The following is a 13,199-nucleotide window of genomic DNA, read 5'->3' as shown; positions in this document are numbered from 1 at the left end:
AAGGGGGCAAGAGATTTCGCCCAGGAAAAATAGTGTCGATCGACTCTATTGTGTCTCTGTCCCATTAAGAAGAGGGAGCTAATAACAGAAAGGTTAGCTAACGGGCTGGCTTTAAGGGGATGTGGCCGTGTGAATTAATGCATTGTATTTGTCTAAGCAAACTTCTCAGCTACCTTGTAGAGACGTAGGGGTTTAGAATATTTGCTTCTCCTGTTTATATATTTTTTTAATTTACAAAGAGATTTTTCCAGCCTTGCCATCTCCTTCTGTCGCAGACCGATAACCAGGAAAAGAGAGCGGGATTTTTCAGCGCCGCTTCTTTCCCTAACATCGGGATATTTTCAGCAGTCAATGGGGAATGTATTTCTAGGTTTGGGGGTTGAGGCTGGGTTTTTGTTGGTGTGTTCGTTTCTCTTTGCGCCGCAAACCGTGCGAAGGGAATCGGGAGGGTTGCGCATTGCATAAGAGTGGCCCTCCACGCTTTAATGTGGGTCTGCGCCGTGCCATGCAGCGAACATAATGTGTCCTCCCAGGGACAATTTGCATAAAGGATAAATAAGAGAATCACAATGTGAAGTTTATTCATTTTTAAATCCTGCAGCGTTTGTGATTGAAGGCCCAAGCTCAGATGTTTTCCTGATGTGTACCATTAAGAGTCAGGGCTTTGCCTAATGTCTCTTCTGTTACTGCAGGGGGATGTAATGTGCAGTATTTCTCCACACTGGAGTATCATTTTCAGTGCATACCACTCGGCTAGGGAGTGAGGAACTGCAGGCTGCATTATCTTGTACCGGGCCCACTCTCCTTAATTTGCTGTAACCGAGCCAGCACATTAAATACAAAACATATTGATGTTCTCTGAGAACCCTTGAGGGTCTTTACCCTTCCTTGTCAGAGGAACTGCGCAATCCAGGAGGAAAGAAAAAAGGCATTTTGCCACGGTGAAAATAGTTGCGCTGCTGGCATGCCGTGGCTGACATAACGCTGCGCTTCCATTTACTTCACTTAGAGGGGGAAGTCATAACAAAAGCGATTTTATCTCCTAACTTCAGATCAGGGTCAGCGGAAAGAGGGGATCTGAACCCCAACTCAGGTGATGTTGGTAGCAAAGGCATTATACCACATATGAAAAGATTTGCTGAAGTCATAGAATCATAGAGTAGAATCACAGTTGGAAAAAACCTCAAGATCATTGAGTCCAACTATAAACCCGACACTGCCAAGTCCACCACCAAAACATGTCCACTCTGATGATCCCACGGTTGAAATCTGCTGGTGAAGGGGTCTGGTCCTGCCTGGGCACCACAGGCAGGAACGGGTACAGGACATCCCAGCAATCCTCTGATAAAGATCAGTAGACTTGGGACAATGTGGTGACCTACGTTCAAATCTGATTTTGGTTGTCCGTGGTAAGTGCTATGTTTCTTTTCAGTCCCGCTCCCAAAAAAATCAATGCAAGTCATTAGCGAGAACAAAAGGAAGAGTGTACATGTCCTGCCAGATCTGCTTGTGTCCCATTACCACTAAGAGATGTAGCAGAGGTACCCCAACATCCCAACGCCCCACATCAGCTTGCAAGCGCTAGCACCATGTATTTGCGGATGGTTGCCTTGCATTGTGCAAAGTGGTTTTTCTGAGGGTTTGGGGACTACAATTTTAGTGCAAAGCTTTTGGCACATTGAAAGTGAACATTTGAAACTGTAACAACTGTTTCTTCATCGCCTTTCCTCATCTTTAGATCTGAAGTCTCTCTGGTTAGAGTCGAGTTGTTCTTCTCCTACGTCTTCTGAAGGCGATTAACAGCAGCTATTTCATTGGCACCAGAAATGTGGTGGTTTCTGTCCTGTGACTGACAGTCTTTGGTATCTAAGGAGGAATGAACTCAGCTGAAAGGTTTTCTGGATTTGGAGGAATCTGTAAGGTCTCCCATGTTGGCTCTCTTGAGGTCCTCTTAAGATACGAATTTCAGCCTTCCCATACTCAGAAGGTCTCTGCCCTCAGCCTGCTTGTACTCACATAATTTTTAAAGACTGGTCATTCTTGGAGATTTCTATATTATTAACAATTTTGGATTAAACAAAGAAATACAATAAGAAATGTATCAGGGAAACGGTCAGACAGAGGCACACACGCATGGGTAGTAAGGTAGCAGGGGCTTCCTTAAGAAATCAGGTTAGACTGTGACAACATAAAAGTAATACTACTATAAAGTTTCTCTGAAAACTATGTATAGTACAAATCTGTTTACTGTTACTCAATTTACTCGGTAAATTCACTGGGTATTCATCCATTTTTACACTAAACCATGCACTTTCTATCACATAAACTGAGAGCTAGCATTGGTCTTGGGCTCTGAAAGCTAAACCCAAAGTTTTGACACCGTACCCTACCAGGCCTTTGAGGAGGGAGTTTGGGCTGGGTGCGTTGTGTACATTTATCCGGGGACAGGAATCCAGGCTTCCCCATTGTTCACAGCTAGTGATTTTAGATGGCACAAACTTCACCAAATCCCGCAACCTGCAGCTCAAGACGCGGGACAGGCCACGCTGCCACAAATCCAGCCGTGAACCTACTTTCTTTTAGAGCACAACAAAATAAGGAACCTCATTTGCAAATGTATCACTTTGAAGGGAGGCAAAACCCAAAGCAAACGCAAGGCAGCATTTCTAAGCTTGATATGTCGGGTTTTTTCTTTTCCTAGTGAAAGCTCATGTCTGGCTCATTAAGTTATACGATATTTGCCATGGGTAATGTTTATTCCAAACCATTTTATGCAGCTCTGGCCACAATCCTTCAGATCCAATGCAATCATTTGTTGTCTTTAGTATTAGAAATCCTTTGTGTAGAGAGAGAATACTAATTGCCTCCACAGCCATTGGTTGTAGAGGGCTCCTGCGCTACCTACGTCGGCATTTCCCTTTCGCGTGCTTTTCAGTACGGAGGGAAAGATTTCATGTAAGTCAAAAAATATTGTGTAAAATACATTTTGAGGAATGCAGAGGAGACGCCTTAGGTGAGAAAGCGCTTAGGTGAAATTGCTGCCATTTACAACACGCAGTAAGGAGCCAGTAGCAAGAATTGCTAATTCTTGGGTTTGCTTATTTGAAAGGATTTTTGCAGTTGATCCAACACGGCCCGTTCCTTTACATGCATCAGGAAGACCCATTTTCCACCTAGAAAGAGGGGTTAATTCACTGCCTGGTGAAAACGGCAAAGCCCTCTTGAAGCCAACTGGTGTCATGAAGGAAAACCAGAAGTAAGCGGGAAATAAATGCATACGGACAAGATACTGACTTTGTGGCTTTGGGCTTTAGAGTTTATTCGGTGGCCTTTCAAAAAGCAATTTTTTTGTTTGATGATCTTTGTTTTTACTGCACTTGGGAGATGCCTAACAGATGGACTGATGGTGGCCAGGCACTGCTGAGCTGCTTGGTGGATCTGCTCCTGTGCTATAGGTGAGTCCAGTTGGACAGCTGGTGGATCTCTCCCCACCAGGTCCCACAAACTCCCACCCCAGCTCCTTCCTGCCCTGCATCACCTCCAATTCCTCCAAAACGCTACGCACCCCTGATGGTCAACCAGACCTTGCACCATCCCTTCCCAGGCAGCAGTTCCTGCTTGCCACCGGGAAACCCCCAAAACCTCTCCACAGGTGACATGGGTTTGCTCTGTGTTGGCGGTGTACAAGAATAGGACATCAGTGGGGAGACCTGCCCCATAACAGCAGTAACACCTCAGCTGTTTAATTCACATGTGGTCTGTGTCCCCTGGAGAGGCTCTTCCCTGCTCAGTAATTATCCCAGTAGAACAACCAAATGCCATCTCCAGTTGACACTAATTCCTTACTTTATTGAGGTACTTATTATGAGTATCGGTTAATGAGCATCCTGAAGAAGCTGACAAATTTTTGTGAACTTCTTGCGGTGTGGCACAACGTAACTTTCACTGACACCTCCAAAAAACCTACTTTTCTTAAAATTCCTTTTTTTTTTGGTTTCCCTGTGAGCTCTGTGGGGCAGGGTCACCTCCAGGCTGTGTGTCTGTACAGCTCTGGGCACCACGGAGGGCTCATGTCCGGGGCTTTCAAGCAATGCTGGGAGGGAACTGCAAGAAATAGTTTAAGGTCAGCGTTGTTTTTCCTCCCTTGGAGAGTAAACTTATTATATGAACTGGCTCGGTCAGGGGAGATTTCTTGTTATTCATAGTAAAATTCATCTGTGGGAATTTCACAAGTTCTTTTGCAAGATGGGAAGCAGCAGCACTTTATTAACTCTGGCAATGAAATCCCTTATACCGTGAGGATGTTGGTTTCGAATCTCTGATGGCACGGAAATACAGGGATGATACCTTTTCTTCTCCGTGTCCCCATCGATGCACCCCAGTTCCTCTCCCTGGTGCCAGGAGGACCTCAGGAACACCTCAGGAATGAGCAGGACCGTGATGCTGGGACATTTGGCCGTTGAGGCAAGGGACACTACGTACACCCTTTGCTGTGCTTTTCATACCTCCCATCACATTGAACCCCTTCCCTGGGGTCACCTCACCTCGCAGCCCCCTCCCAGAGCCACCAGCCCTGATGTCTGCTCCAGGGGAAGCAAATACTTGCCTGGGAAATGCAAAAAAGACCAGCAGGGAGCTCCAACGTGGGTTTTAAAATTGAGTGGACAATTAATTCATGTCTTCCCTGCAAAATAAACCCTGAGCTCAGCCTCTGTCTCTGTTTTTTCCTTCCCTGTAGCCCCAGCAAAGCCCCAGAGCTCATGGTTTAGTTCTGTCTAGGGAAGCGCAAGCGTGTATGTGTATGTGTGCGTGTTGTGATTTTTTTTTTTTTTCCAGAGTGACTTGTTTGTGCTGTCATCAGCCGTTGTTTTGGTAAATGGTGAGTTAAACAGATATATCCAAGCGTAAAATCTAAAAAATGTTCCCTGTGGGCGCCTGGGGGGTGTTGTTTGAAATCAACTACATATCAATTGAGCGGCGGCGAGCGGATCCGATGATAAATTCCAGTCCACAGACGCCTTATAAATTACATTTTTTTGTTCACGATCTAGCCTCATCTCAGCTCCCCAGAGGCCCTTAGACTGAGAACTATGATTGTGTTGGAGAAACGTTTGCTCAGCTTGAGCGATGCCATTAGTGTTACATGTGCCAGGCCGCTCTCGCCAGCATCCCCCCAATTCCATCCCTCCGTCCCCCCAATCCCAATCCGATCCCCACCCCCCCACACACACACCCCCCCCCGCCCCAACCTCCTCGTCTTCCCTTCAACAAAATGCAATATGTGCCTGGTAATTTTTCTGTTCATTATCTCATTGTTTTCTGTAAGTACAAGGTTAGATTGAATTACTGCAGGCTCTATTGTCTATTTGTAATTCTCCTTCCATGCCGTGCTACTAATGAATGGGCAATTTAGTCAAATCTTTGTAACGGCTTCTTCTGTGCGTCAGCCACTTAATTACTCTGAGCTTTTCTCACTGCTGCTTTATTGCATGGAAAACTCAGGCTGCTTCCAGGTCTTTGCTAGGGGATCTCCAGCTCCGAAAGCAAAAAAAAAAAAAAACAAAACGAAAAAAAACCAACAAAAAAGAAACCCAAACCCCAAAACGTAACAATAACCAGCCTGGATCGTCTTGATTCCTCGGTGTAACAGCATCCTCAGCGCGCAGGACTTTCCCCTCCCGTATGGTTTATTTGCTCTGTAGTTAGTGGTTTTCTTATCGTTGCGTGCACAGAGGAAACTGTCACCGGGTAAATTAGGCAAAGTACATCTAAGGTGAAGACCCTCTAATATGATGGAAGCTTGAAAAAAAAAGGCAAATTAAATAAATGCAGGGGACCTTGTATGGAATATGCCCCCCTCCATGCAATTCCACTGAAACTGAGATGCTAATCTCGACCTATTTTGGGATCGCCAAAATCTGAATTCTGCTTGATTTTGGTACCAGGGGTAGGAATCGTGCTTTCTTGTTTGTTTGTTTGCAAAAAGGATACGTTCATCTTTGTGTTTAATATCCAATATTTCAGTCTATGAGGGGCAGGGCATGGGCATAAATGCATTTTAAAATACACTTAAAATTAAACATGGTCATTTATAACTAGCAGTCGGATAGATATATGTGTAGAAAGCTTTAAAACAGCCCCTTTGCATGACAAATACCTTTCTTTAATAACAGGATTAAAAGAACGGACATAAAGGAGTTAAAAAGAAAGTGTTGTGAATTATAAATAAGATCCCGGCAGATTATTTCCATACGTGATCCGACTCATCTGTTTAAATTCCTAGAGAGACTCTGTGCCTTTCTTCAGAGACCGAAACACTCAGAGGCTGATGGAGTGCAGGATCGGGCCCCAAAATCACAGGTAAGCGGACTCCATGTGTATTTGAACTCCACTTTATCTGTGTGTTTAAACGGGACACCAATGCCGCATCTCAACCACGTTTTGCGAAAACTGCGCTGCCTCTTTACGACATGGGTGTATTTTACATTTTTCACTTTTGCACGGGGTTTATTCTCTTCAGGGAGGAAACGCTCTAAGAGCCTTTCGCTGATCCCCTTCCAATTTGTGCTCTTACACGCTCTTACCTCAGATCCAAACCTTTGGTTGCGCTTTTTGTGCCACGTTGCTCGGTTTTTAATTCAAAACGGAAACTTTGAATTTCTTCAGTGATTCATTAATTTCTGTCAAGTCGACCTTTTACAGAGCGTTTCGTATCCATGTGGCGGACAGGTAGAGACTTCACATTCGTTTTGCACAGGGGGTCTGCACGCTCAGTGATCTAAACAGGTATTTAATACACAAACACTAAGAGCAACAATAAAAAAGGTGTTTTCTTTCCAGCTCCTACGACTGGAAAAGAGATTTAAATTAAAATTACGTTCTACAGGATTTCCAGGGAGTGGGTTTACCCCTCAGAACCTTTACAAATTGATGGGGAAGACCTTCGGAGCTTTGTAAGAGCACAAAAAGGCTGATAATAAATTACTGTAATTATTAATGATTATAAAGGTCTTTCAAAAGACTTTTCAAGGAATTTTCCTATAGGGGAGTTTCCCAGCCCCCGGAGACAGATTGCTGAAGAGAGCTGCAAGATGAAAACCCAGCACAAAGGCGTTGCAGACTTTTGAGAGATTTTTGACTAACGCTGATGCTCATCCTTGACCCTCCCAGTCAAAACCTCCACCGGTCCAGGAGCAGTCAGTGGGTGGAGGGGGGCTACACCTCCCCTCCACGCTGCACTGGGATGGGGCGGGATGGTGGACGCGCCTGGGGCAAACCGCAGTGTCTGTCCCACGAGCTCCTGGCTGCTGTCTTGTCCCTTGGCTGGGATTTGGTTTACCAGCTCTCATGGTGGGATCTCACTTGAGCTTCACAATATTCACATGTAGCTTTTGTCCCCACTCTTCCCCACGCCAGACCCTAAAGGTAGTGGCCATCCAATGCCTGTTGCACATAGCAGGACTTGGGGTCTGACCTGCCTCGGGAATCTGCTCCTGAGAGCTTAACGTTCTTAGACTTCAGTAGAAATCAAAATAACCTGGTTTTTACGTGATTACAATCAGGATTAACTGCACAGGCACCACAGATTTTGGCCAGGACACAAATGCGAACCTCTGCGCCAACCTCCAAAATAAATCCTTGTTTCAGTAAATGTGCATTTTGATCCCATCAGTGTTGTCAGGTCAGGCTGACCATGATTTGATGTGGTTTTTTTCCTCTTCAGGCCCAGGGAAGCATGTTGAGCTCAATGAGACCTGAGCACTATCCCAACACGCTGCTCCTCCTGTCCCCATGCGCACGTGTGCTCCCCCAGAATTCCTTGGCGTGCTCCTTCCTCTCCTCATCCTCAAGGGTGGTCTTTGTGTCCACTTTGGAGATGCTGCAAACAGCCGGATCCTGTCTGGGGATTTGAGTTCTGGCCTGGGTGCCACCAAGAAGGAGACTGTTGCCTGGCCACGCCATTGCACGGCCATGCCAGAAGGGGTTGCCCAGGTCCCACCAGACCAACATCTCTTTGACGGGCTCTGCTGCAGCGCTTGGCGTCTCCCATCTCGGCGTGGAGGAATCAAGGGATTTCTGCTGGTGTCCGGATCGGTGAGTGTTGGATTTCTGACCGCCCCTCCTCGAGCCACCCGCGGAACTGCAAACGCCACGTGCCTTCAGAAACACATATCGTTAAATAGCAGCTTATTTCTGTTTATCTTTACAAAATAGCTGAAGATGGGGAGAGAGGCAGCCTGGGAGCGAGCTGGTGCCTCGTAGATGCAGATAGGCTCTTCGCCTGCTTTGTTATAATACTTCATTGGAACTGACACATTGATAGCCACAGTTTTTCTAGGAAGTGACCTTCATGCTGCCCATTGATTCCCAGTGGCCATCAACTCCTTGCAATTGGAATGACAGGCCAGGTTAAAGGTCAGTCCTTAAATAAAGCTTCTGGATTACTAAACACCTGAAGTTCAAATGAAAATGGAAATCTGCACCTCATTTTATGTGACATGTTACTGCTAATGACGCTTCGGGATCTTAAACGGCTCCTGCTCTTTAACTCATGTGTGCGCTTCACTCCATAGCCCCTTAAACCGACTCCTCTCCCCGCCGCTGCTGGACCCTTACAGGACAGGCAGGAAAGCTATCTCCCTGGCATATATGGCTTCTGGGAAAAAAAAGCTTTCACAGGGAAAGACATCAGAACCAATTAAAACGTTTGCCTTCCAAGCGATGGCCAGAAACGATCATTCCCTTAATTAAGATTCACAGTAAAAGGATTTTATTTACATGAGCTGTGGTGCTAAAAAGGCCCCGATAGTAGACCCGTGCCGGGGACGTCGGATGCGTTCTGTTTGCCCCTGGGCGGCCGGGGCAGCGCCGGACCCCCCGGCTGTGCCTGGCTGTGGGGATGGGAAGTGGGATGCGTGTACAGGGAAGAGGAGAGAGTTGCTGTCTCCTCACGCCTTATGGAGCTGCTGCTCCATCCTCCTCACCCCAAGCATTGGTTCCAAAGCCCTCAGCCTCAGCAGGGACCCATCTGTGGGGCACCCAGAGCTCCCCAGGGCTCCTGGCACCTTCCCTGCCCCACGGGACCCCCAGGCACCCTGAGGCTGGTGGGCTCAAATTTACCTCTTTGTCTTCTCCTCCAAATTGTTATTCTTTTTCTGCACCTTGGCTTGAGTGGGGAACTTTGGTAGACAGGACAGTAAAGTTGTCATCGCATCTTCAAGAGTTTTTACACTTATTCTGTAGCTTTTGCAAAAAAATGACAGATTCTGCTTATTTACTTCTATGCCATTATAACATCTCTAGTTTCCAGCTGAGATTAGCGTACCCTTGTGCCAGATGCAGGGTATAATATCTTACAGATATACTACCTGTGAGATATAGTACCATCGGTGAATGTCCATATAACAAGTTAAACATCTCCAGGGCTGCCTGCTGGCACCGTAGCCACCTGGCACGGTATGGCCTGCACCCATGCCCTTGATCTCATCATTCAAAGCAGGGTTTCCCCATCCAAAATACTTGCTTGGAGGGATCTCTGGACCACCCTAAGTCTCAAGACATGCCTGTAAATTGGCTGAGGACTAGCTGCTTGGCCAAAACAGGGCCAAGGTCCGTTCTGACAGTCTGAAGTGTAGTGACCAAATTCCCATGCCTGGGATTGTTCCTCCTCTTTAATTTGCCGTGTGATACTTATCATTAAATTTCCAAATACAATCATATGGGTGTGCACCAAACACAAGATTTCTGTTTGTGCTAGATGATGCTTTCATTGCGTTGGAGTGTCAGCAGGGGGGGAAAATGACTGGATGAGGAGGGAAGAAACCGACTTCATCCCCAAATCTCTGTTGTACCCACTGTTAGGTTACCTAGATGAAGGGTGTTTTAGAAAGCAGGCATCTGAAATATGGATGGATACCTTTTGGTAAGAAAACAATGCCAGAGTGTAAAATAATTCCATAGGGAGCAGAACATACCTAATATCCAACCCCCACTGACAGGGATTGCATGGATCGATAGCAGAAGATCACAGAATCATAGAATGGTTTGGGTTGGAAGGGACCTTAAAGATCATCTAGTTCCAACCCCCCTGCCCTGGGCATGGACACCTCCCACCAGACCAGGTTGCTCCAAGCCCCGTCCAACCTGGCCTTGAACACCTCCAGGGATGGGGCAGCCACAGCTTCTCTGGGCAACCTGGGCCAGGGGCTCACCACCCTCACAGTGAAAAATTTCTTCCCAATATCTCATCTAAATCTCCCCTCTTGCAGTTTAAAACCGTTCCCCCTTGTCCTATGGCTCCCCTCCCTGATCCAGAGTCCCTCCCCAGCTTTCCTGGAGCCCCTTGAGGGACTGGAAGGGGCTCCAAGGTCTCCGTGGAGCCTTCTCTTCTCCAGGCTGAACCCCCCCAGCTCTCTCAGCCTGTCCTCCCAGCAGAGGGGCTCCAGCCCTCTAATCCTCTTCGTGGCCCTCCTCTGGCCCCTTTCCGACAGATCCATGTCCTTCTTGTGCTGAGGACTCCAAAGATGCAGTAGGTTACAGTGACTTCCACTTCAGCATCAACACTGGCCCTGCTACTGCTCTATCAGAAGCCCGCAGGAGTTCCCAGTGGTCATTTGTGAGGGTTTTCTAGTGACCATCTGCAGCAGGAATAGTTTAATTGCTGTCCATGCCGGTATCCCTTGCCGAAGGGCTGGTGTCTGGATGGACACGGGGTTGATTTCCGCTCTTGTCGCTCGGTGTGGTGCCTCCAGGCAGCGGCTGCGGGAAGAGGGAGCTGCTGCATCGTAACCGTCCAGGTGATGAATAGCCTCTCATCCCTGCCGCTGTCAGCCTGACACCACTCACCAGCACTAAATTAATCTAAACAACAGTGTGTACCGTGGATGCTGCTAGGGTTTGCTAATGCCTGGCTAATAAAGTAGGAATAGCGGAGTCGCCGAGCACAGTTTCATAAAGTGCTTTAGATGCACATTAACCTAACAGAGTGTGGTGTAATGGGCTGGGAACGCTTACACCAAAACCTGTCTTCGCTGGCGATGTTTTCCAAACGTTGGTTAGTTTCGGTGGTACTTTTTAATGTGAGGTCTGGGGTTTTTGGTGGTAAAAACAAATTTCTAAGGGAATATTTTAAGATATGTAGAGATATAACTTAAAAAATAAGATGATCTCTCAAAATAACCCATTTTTTTCTATTCATTTAAAAAAAAAAAGATTCTCATTTCACCTAGTAAAATCTAAGGAAAGCTTCTGTGTAAGGTCAGTATAATAGAACTTGTTTCAAACAAGCTTTCAAAAAAAAAATGTTTAAAACGTTTCCCCTGGCCAGAGACCTTACACTGAATTTCAGCCAGCAGCAAATTTTTTGCAGCCGGTGTTATAAATCAAAACTGGGTTTCCAATGAAAGTGCTGACACAACTTTAACTGTAACGGTACTTTCAGGCAAAACTGTACAGAAATTAGAGTCCTACATTCAGTGTGCTGGTGCCATATCCAGAATTGCTTTTTTAAGTCTTTCTCCAGAGCGCTCCTCTGTATCGGGGCAACACTGAGAGTTGGCGTAATCCTCCTGTAAAGCAGAATGTAGATATCTGCCATGCTTCGTGAAATTCTGCGATATAAACCCTTTTGTTAGAAATATGAAGAAATCAAATGATCAATTTTTTTTTAAATGAGTTCTCTATGAAATAATAGCTCTGTGTGTACCCAGGTCATTCAGCGTCACATTTGCTCCCTGATTGGACAACTGACATCTTCAAAATATTAGAAAAAGAGTAACCAATGGTCAAAAAACTCTTCTTGGCCCAACATCTAGGTAGAGCAACCATTTGCTCCAGCGTTCTTGCGGGAAACTGCAAACATTTCCAGGGATATCTGGCAATCGTCTGCTGGAAACACATGACTCCTCTGAGGCAGAGACACCCTGACCCGGTCCTGCTCCAGCAAAACGGGTAAGTGATATAATTTTGGGAACATCAGCGGTCCCATGGAAGCCACTTGTCTATTAAAGGTTGCACAAGTACACAGACGTCTCAAATGACGTTGGCCATTGGAGCTGTGTGAGCCTTGCCCTTTCCATCCCCTGGGATGTTGTGGCACTTCAAAGAAGGTTTGTCTGGAAAGAGAATTGAAATTAGGATTCTGGTGAAAATTTGGAATCTCTGAAAAAACACCGATCTGGGGGGAATATCAGAAATATTCTGATTTGAGCAGATTCTGCTCAAAGCTATCCCCCATCAGAAGGGGTCTAGAAATTTCCCAGCAGCAATTAAAAAAAAATCCCTGATTTTTCTGAGCAGAAATATTTCACGGAGAACAGGTTCATTTTCAGTGAAATTCCACTGAAACACAAGAAGGTTTTCCACTGGAAACCTGCCTGGTGCCCTACCAGTTTACTGCTGTGTTTCAGAGTCTACGGTACAAGCATAAGACTGTTCTTGAGTATCATCAAAGGAAGGCCAGAGAAATCAATTTTCTTGCCTGTCCCTTACGAATTTTGGTTAAACTCCAGTTAACGGACAGAACACCACACTTCTTCAAGTCCAGAAACCGGGAAAATACTCTGAAATAGGGTTCTAAGTAGCCTGAAGACCTTGTTAACCTCTTTTGTGGTGATCAATTCAGTTCTTCCCTTTTGGAGTTTTTAGATTAAAGGCACCCAAGACACAGAGGACAACAGTGAGGACAATGTAGGGCCATTTTTTAAAATACCAAACCATTTACAGGCATTAAAACTGTCTCTCTAATTGCTGATCCTGCAGTGCAGTGTCCTACAGAGGGGATGGGAGCTCTTTTTTCTTGCATTCCTCAACCACAACACGGCATTCACGTTATTGCACATAGAGTGGTGGGTCTGAGTTTTGTCTCCAAGGCTGAGTTACCTGAGTTAATGGTTTGATGTGACTTTCGTGGTAGGATATGAGCTAGAAGGGAATCTGGCTTGCTCTGCTACAGCAATGTGGCTTCTATAGTGTTTACGGAGGTGAAAATAGGTTTGTCCCTCTGAATGCAAGTCCAACGTGTTTGGACTAAAAGTCAAAGTTGTTCAAAGATGGGCACCTCTGAGGACCACCTCAGAGGCTTCGGAGGTCCATGGACCATGGCTCCAAATCTCAGCAGCTGGAAGCGGGCAGGGCTGAAATCAGTGCCACTGCCCAGCTGAGGTCTTAAATAGGGCTTGCCTTGAACCTACTTGCGTGCA

This window comes from Chroicocephalus ridibundus, chromosome Z, assembly GCF_963924245.1.
Source record: "Chroicocephalus ridibundus chromosome Z, bChrRid1.1, whole genome shotgun sequence".
NCBI classification, from domain to species: domain Eukaryota; kingdom Metazoa; phylum Chordata; class Aves; order Charadriiformes; family Laridae; genus Chroicocephalus; species Chroicocephalus ridibundus.
This window is presented reverse-complemented; position numbering follows the sequence as displayed.